Source organism: Dreissena polymorpha, chromosome 4 (genome assembly GCF_020536995.1).
Source record: "Dreissena polymorpha isolate Duluth1 chromosome 4, UMN_Dpol_1.0, whole genome shotgun sequence".
NCBI lineage: Eukaryota > Metazoa > Mollusca > Bivalvia > Myida > Dreissenidae > Dreissena > Dreissena polymorpha.
The window spans coordinates 115,541,885-115,550,303 of record NC_068358.1 but is presented as its reverse complement, the minus strand read 5'-3'; the positions used below and the strand labels follow the sequence as shown (position 1 = coordinate 115,550,303).

General features: G+C 35.6%; 1 long non-coding RNA gene across 1 annotated transcript; it reads right to left on the bottom strand.

Annotated features, from left to right (window-relative positions):
• Positions 1-630: 630 nt before the first annotated feature.
• On the bottom strand, positions 631-7,113 carry LOC127879402 (uncharacterized). The gene is made up of 8 exons (XR_008049047.1): positions 6,978-7,113; positions 6,349-6,473; positions 4,967-5,189; positions 4,454-4,603; positions 4,174-4,247; positions 3,155-3,304; positions 1,826-1,983; positions 631-1,080 (listed from the first exon to the last, which is right to left on the bottom strand). It is a non-coding gene; the product is annotated as an uncharacterized LOC127879402 (long non-coding RNA).
• Between the last annotated feature and the right edge of the window lie 1,306 nt (positions 7,114-8,419).

Here is an 8,419-nt window from a genome sequence, read left to right as displayed (position 1 = left end):
CCCGAAGACATGCTTGATTTTTTTTATTGAATTTTTCGCGTTGCTAGCAAATTTTAAACACAATTTAATCTTGCACGCAAAATTTAACGTGTCTTTTATAAGCACAAAGCGGGAGGGGGGCATAATCCTGTAAAAAGCTGGTCGCAGTTAAAAGTGTTGGTCCATTAACCCGCAGCACATAAACAAACTTTTATTTTAATATATTTTGTAGATAAGGAGGTAGAACGTGTTTGCACGCAAACGTTGAACTTCATATTCTATGTTCAAAAAGATGGATAATTCTTCTTAATTGCAGTTCACTCATCTTATTACTAAAATGTCTTGTCCTAGTGTCTGTGCGTAAATGAAGCTTATTTAACTCCATTTTTCCAATCGTCTATGCGCAACTGAAGCTTGTTCGTATCTTAGTCGGGCCTTTCACTATTTGGTATTAAATATTTCTTTGTCCTTTTAGCGGATATATCACATAATTGTTCAGCATATGATAATACTAGTTGAGGTTGTTAAAACATACCATCATAATCATGACAACAGTTTTACAGTTTATATAAGTTTATTTGCCCACGTTATGAACATATTCTGGTTTCGAAATTGTCTTATTTATAAATATTATTTATATCAGTAAAGAGTCAATATTCATAGTGTAAGTCATTTAAACCAACCGTCCACAGACTATAATGTCATACATTTTAATGCCATTAAATTTTTTAAATGAACTTAAATTAAAATTCACTTAACGCTATTTCTCTTTAAAGAATTGAGTTAATTGATTCTTGCGTTGCAAAATATTTATACACATGAATGCCGATTTAATATACAGGTATTACGCCAACAAATACTAAATGAAACAAGGTAAAATTATTATGAAACAGCGGTTGAAGACATATATTGTAATATATTCGTAAGGATTCTTTTCTAAACAGATTGATAAACTTCTTTCACGTCGCACGATTTCAACTGGATGGTACACCCGCTCGTGAAGTTTTTGAACTCCCCAGTGATTCCAAAGTGAGAACTGAGTGGAACATCCCGACCATTGTGCTGAATGGTCCAGTTTTCTCTGTTGGGGGTGAAAACGCGCTAAAATGTAAATGTTAGAAATAACGTATTATAAACCTCGTAATAACTCGCATACATTTATTACTTTTATTGGTATCATAGATCTGTTAACAGTATTATTATTATAAATGTTTGTAATTCAATTTGATTAACATTTGATTGTAACTATAAAGTTGCGATTAACGAGGAAAAATGTATTGTGTCTGTACGGGTACTGTTAGAGGAGTGGGCTTTACAATAAAATCCATCGCATTTTTATCCAATAAAGCACACCTCTTCTTAAAATTCTCCTTATGGGTAGATCACCTTAGAGAGCTGGTTTCGAAATAAACCCTCTCTCAGTGGTCGCCCGTATGTTGCATTGCACGGTTTGAATTCTCCTTGAGGGATATATCACTATAACGAGTAGACTCAAACTATTCACAGTGGTCTCCCATACTGTGCTCTGCGGTTATCAGTATTTTAAACCCTTTACCACTTAGATAAGTATTTTTTAACGCATTAGTAGTCCAGTCTCTAAAAAAGTTAAATATAAATAAAGAAATTTCGTACTATATTCAATTTTTCTAAGCTTCTGATGAGCAGCAAACAGCATAAAATCTGAACAGGCTGCGAGTAACTGCGAGTATGACATAGCCATTTTTACTTTGCTTCTGAGTGAGAAAGGATTAATAAAGGGACAATTTTCGGAGCGCAATTTTCAGACCGCGAAACATTATTCCTTGCCAAATAATATGGCTTCACAGTACACAAGAATGCACACAACCTCAGTGTTGAAGATCTGGAAGCCATTTCCGAATACGAAGTCATAGACCTTTTCGGAAGACGTTTCGTTGACGTTGTAGACGTTCTCAGTAGACGGACAGAATGAACACACTTGCGAAACATCCGTGTTGAATACAGAGATGAGGCTCAGGAACTGGTCTTCAAGTAAAGAGATATGCGATCATATTGAAACTCTTCGTTATTTATATGGGTATTCGGTTGTTTTCGGTGTTGTTACGCATGAAGATTCAATCATTACTTGGCACAAATGTTAAAGTCTCTATAACGCTCAAAATCAACGAAAATTTCGTTAAGTATTTCGTAAAATAAAGTAAACACCTTAACAATCAGTGTTACTTATAGCAATAGCCAAAATTTTAACGCTAGATGTGGTGTGATTACATAGATTTTTGTAGATACAAAATGCTCGTTTTTATTTATTTGTGGCCACAATTAATTCCCGCGAATATATCTATTCATACGACACACGAACAGTGTTCATGTGTCGTATGAATAGATATGCAAAACAATAATAAAAACGAGCATTTTGTATCTACAAACATCTATTTCACCAGACCACATCAGGCGTTGAAATTTCGGCAATTGCCATAAGGAACACTGATTTTTAATTGGTTAAGTTTATTTTACGAACAATTGAACGAAATGTTCGTTGATTTTGAGTAGTAATGCCACTTTAACCAAAATCAGACAATGTGTCCCGCGTATGCTAAATGTCAATCGCATAGTTGGTATTCAAATTGATAACATTTTGTTGATTGTATCTAAAAAACTGATTTAAGTCGGCATTATGATGTAAATGAAACAAAACCAAAATAACAAAAACACATCCTAAACCATGTAATATATATATATATATATATATATATATATATATATATATATATATATATCTATATTTAATAACTAAAACAATAACATGACTATCTGAAATATTGCATCATGTATTTTAAACTATTTGTCTACGTTTCATCATTTTTACGGAGCATTCTTTACACTCGCCCGAATGACATAATAGATCTTAATATTCATCATGTAAGCTTGGTTCTTCGTTATGTTGAATAATTCAGATTTTAACTTATAAATAGTAATTCCGGTGCCCTCCGCACAGACTAATTTGGGACGACACTTTCCGCCTAAACTTATTTTTTGCAAAGAAGAGACTTTCTTTAAACGAAAAATATCATAAAAGCGGAATGTGTCGCCCCTGATTGGCTTGTGCGGACTGCACATGCTAATCTGGGACGACACTTTACGCACATGCATTAAACCCTCTTTTCACAGAACACGGCCAAAATCAATGCAGGAGTACCATGGCCGCTGCCTGCCGGTGTATCGCGACCGTTCACGTTGAAATCCCCCATCAATACCGCCGGCTTGACGTCGCGGAACTGCGAGATGAGCTGATCGATCTCGTATGCACTTTGCTTGAGGTATGTGTTAAAGAAGCTCTGCATTGACGCTGAGAAATTAGACCATTCCAAAAGGTTAATATACATACATAATATAATATACACGTATACCATTACATTCTTAAAATTGCATACATATTTATGCAATTAAAAAAGGAAATGAAAAAGAGTGATATACACAATTTTCAATTATGCTTCATTTAAAGTGGCATTACTACTCAAAATCAACGAACATTTCGTTCAATTGTTCGTAAAATAAACTTAACCAATTAAAAATCAGTGTTCCTTATGGCAATTGCCGAAATTTCAACGCCTGATGTGGTCTGGTGAAATAGATGTTTGTAGATACAAAATGCTCGTTTTTATTATTGTTTTGCATATCTATTCATACGACACATGAACACTGTTCGTGTGTCGTATGAATAGATATATTCGCGGGAATTAATTGTGGCCACAAATAAATAAAAACGAGCATTTTGTATCTACAAAAATCTATGTAATCACACCACATCTAGCGTTGAAATTTTGGCTATTGCTATAAGTAACACTGATTGTTAAGGTGTTTACTTTATTTTACGAAATACTTAACGAAATTTTCGTTGATTTTGAGCGTTATAGAGACTTTTAAGTGATATCGTAATGTCAAAATGTCGTATAATGTTGAATAAAACGGTTCCTAGGTATTAATAAGGAAGCGCCGATCTCAAACGCGCCTTTAAGACATTGATGTAGATGAAGGTTTATAACAAGGTTGTAAGCACAATTTAGGAAAATTGAACAAAACGCTTGGATTAACTGGCTTCAAGTGCTTAGCTTGACAATATTCTTTCAGTGTGGATCATCAGACGCTTATTTGCATAAATCTCTTTTACGGAGTATTCCGTAGATAGATTTAAATTGCACAATTGAAGTTTCTTACGTTCGGCATTGGGTGCGGAGCCAGAAGGGCTTGGGTGAGTAGTGAGTACACACGGCAGTGAATTTGTCTTCAATCTTAAACAAAGTCGTTTAAATATCGTGTAACAAATACTTGGATTCAATGCAGATATAATTCACTTTTGAAAACAAAAAACACTTTTATAGCAAGATTTTTTTTTCTTGAAATGTTGGCACACATAGATAACCATAGAAACTAAACCAGCAAACGAAAGAAGTACGGAATTACTCAGTCGAATCAGATATAGATATGTTTTATTCACCTTTGCTTCCAAATACCCTCGAACAACCAGCTCAAGGATGTTAGGGTAGAAGTCCACGGTCCTTCGTGTGGTGAACTTCAGCTTGGAGAGCATCAGCAGCCCGTTGGTGTTCTTGGCCCCCAGTGGACTGGTAGGGTCAAAGGGGCACAACTGCGAAGAGAATAATTAAGTTTGCAAACACTCTCATTGTGGCTAATATTAAAACACAAAAAAACAATTGTTTTCGTTCTATTTTTGTTCCATGTTTTGAATGGGTGTGTCTTCAAAAAGTGTTCTCGACTGATTTTCTGACCTGATTTAAGGGGAAAGTGAGAATACGGATATTTTATAGATTCTAACAATTATTAATGGCAGTAATGATATATGACACCATGCCCTTTGTTGTTTGATCAAGCGATAGTCAAGTTAACAGTCACTTGCTTCCGCTCAGTGCTGCCAAAGTTCGTGCAAAATAAATCTGAACTTAAGTTACACACGAATTAAAATTCCAAAACAACACATGGTATACTGTACTTGGGGACGATGTTGCTGGGGTCATGTATCTGGTTGTGTATGCAGGTCGTACACTTCTCACCGCCAATGAAGGCGACCTGCTGGAAGTCCGCCAAGCAACTGGTGACCACGCAACCCAGGAAGTATTTGGCGCTTTCGGAGGCGCCTCCTTGATGTGTCAAACACCCACTGGCGTTGGCGCACGCGAGAAAAGCACTAGTCTGCTGGTTTGGACATGGTGGGACTAGGAAATAAAGCAGACGAAAGCTACTATAGAGGTCACGTTGGTTTAGTGAATAGTGTGTCCGCCTACTGATAATATCTTTCGGTGAGCGTTCTCAAAATCTTCCCTTCTGACATTAAGTACTGGTTCTACACAGGCAACTGACGCTAGAGTGGCAAAATAAGCATGAGACTTTCAATGCAATCGAGCTAAAACATTTAAGGTAAATGCACAATAATTGAGAGTATTTAACAATTAGCGCGAGGACATCTCTTTTAGACCCAGTTTTTGTATCGCCACAAAGCAGTGGACCAATAGACAGTGGATGAACGGGCGAAAGGAGTTTTGTCCAAATTGTCTTATCGCCGCCATATAATTACGGGGCCATTTTCCGCCAAACCATACTTAAATTGTCCTTATTAAACCAGACAAGATAATTCTTTCGCGTTGATAGTGTAATACCTCGTTTCTAAAACATTATACATGGGTCGTGCTCTGTGAAAAAGGGGTTAAATGCATTTGCGTAAAGTGTTGTCCCAGGTTAGCCTGTGCAGTCCGCAAAGCTAATCAGGGACGACACTTTCCGCATAAACTTGATTTTTGCTAATAATAGACTTTCTTGAAACGAAAAATATCCTAAAAGTGGAATGTGTCGTCCCTGATTAGCCTGTGCGTACGACACTTTCCGCTTGTATGACATTTTTCGTTTAAAGAAAGTCTATTCATAGCGAAACTCAAATTTGGGCGGAAAGTGTCGTCCTTGATTAGCCTGTGCGGACTGGTGTCGATATATTTTGTTTGTGCTGAATTCGATTGTGACAATAATAATTATGATAGGATTTGATGATGAAGTGATGTCTAATTTTGATAGGCAGCGAGATTTTGGCGAGTTTACGAACACCTTTTCTGAAAGAGTTGAATAAATCAACGAAAAAAAAACGCGTGTCGGATCTTTTCATCACATGCTTTTAGCAAAGACAATACATTTTTAGCTACACTTCAAGATAAAACTAGAAAGTATTTTACATTGCGTGACATGACTTATGTGGCAAAGCCATTTTAGCAAAATAAAAATACCCATATATATTGCTTACAAGCTGTATGCCACATGTTTAAGATAAAAAATACTCGTTATGATGTTACTAACAAGAAAACAATCAGCAGAAATTTCTAGCGTCACCTTCCGACGGGCGTCGCTGACTGTGACGGAAGTGAGCCGTTGAAAAGGTGCAGGCTGCTATGTGAGTGCGGATAGATGTCCAGTAGACCAGTGACGATCGCCTCGATGTCTTTTCCGAGATTCACCTGAAAAAAAATACAAATGTAGGTATAATGTGTACTTCTTAACACAGTCGCTCAATGGCATTTCAACAACAACAATAATAAAAACAAAAAACAAACTGAAAACTGTTAACTCAAATGATAACGATGCAATATTGAATACATCACTGAACACAAATATATACACTGCCAAAATATTTTGATACTTGCCTCCAGTTATATTCAAAATTACATCTTCAACAACAGCACTCTTCAACTCCGTAACATGCATGTTTGCGAGTAGCTTTACTTTATGTACATTTTATTCGCAACAACTTCAATTATACTGACTAATTTCATGCGCGCGCGAAAAGTATCCACATAAAAATGAAATTTTATCCTAGCATTTATTAAATAGTCTAAGCAAACATTTAATGACTACACATGTTATTTCAAACAATTGTATTGTATATAAAAAAAACGTCTAAGAAGTCGATATGCCTAACTGAAATAATCAAACTGTGCTAGAACATTTGATATTAAACTTACACTTGTCGTTATTCCCTCTACGACAGTTTCATTCATTATAAGACAAACAATTCCGTGCTGAGATATGGTTCAATCATAGTGTTATGTTGTCAAGCGCCTTTAAAATGAGAAGAAAACCATGCAGGGCCGGCAGAGCCATTCGGTTCAGACAGGGATTCACTTTTCACAGATAAAGGTTTTGTAAAGGTCTGATTGTTATAGATATTCTGCCCGGTCCATTATCATCGACATACTTTAACAGATAATTTAACCGTGTTGTATGTATGCATAATGTGAAGCCTCGTTTTAATATGAAGTAAACTTTCCCAGTCTAAGTGTGCAAAATATCAAGGACCGTTTAAAATTCCATATTATATTCCTTTATGTGGAAAAAATATTGACTGGTGTTTATATCGCGTATTTTATTACGCCTAGGCGTATTAAGCATTGTATCCCGGTTAATATCTTTAAAAAAAACGTCATGCTCAGTTTTGGGATTCTGAATACGATAATTCATATTTGAATCGTGTTAAAGTAATTTTTATATTCCAAGTTTGAACGGAACATTTTACAGTTGTGAATTACGTACATAGTTTTAACATGAACATACTTTCGAATATAATGATTGATTACGGACGCAGGCGCGGAATGTGCAACCAAAAACCGTCGTTTATATCAGTAGTTGCATTAACACTGATTTATAATACCAGAATTCGTCGTTGATTATATCATTTTATGCAATCAAACGTATTTGTGCATACACAAATCTGCAATCGTATCAAAATAAGCAACACATTCTCGTTGTGCGTACCAGAATTTGCAAAGATGGTTCTTCGTTCATACACGAATATGGTACCAAATGTCTTCGTTGGTAACATAATTAGCAAGAACCATTTTTCCGTTCTACAAGAACGTGCTACCAACCTTCTTAGTCCAGATTTAAAAACCGAATAATTCGTTCATCTCCGAGTATGCATCCAACTTTCTTCGTTCAGATCAAATTGTTTAACTAAACACCTTCTCATACCAACACTTGCAACACAACTTTTATTTGTTCATATTAGACTGCATGGACATTTCGTTCAAATCAGGATTTTCGTTCATATCGTTCATATATACAAAGCTTACACGTGATTTTCCGTTTAAAACCTACCTATTTGTCGGGAAAAAAACAATGACTCAATAAGAAAAATAATAACTTATTAATTCGACTAGATGAAGTTTGATATATTTCTTGCAAATACTTAAAGGGGATTCATCTTCTGATTTTTTTACAATTAAGAAGTGTTAAAAAACTCATATTTTCAAACTTGTTAATAAGAGGTGTTTTTGCATTCAAAATTTCCAACGATCCCGAGAACGATAAACTAATTTTAAAATGACCGGGAATGAATTTACCCACCTCTTGCAAGCAAACTATGTCGGCATCTTCAACCCGAATGGCGTTTATTATTGCCGTCCGC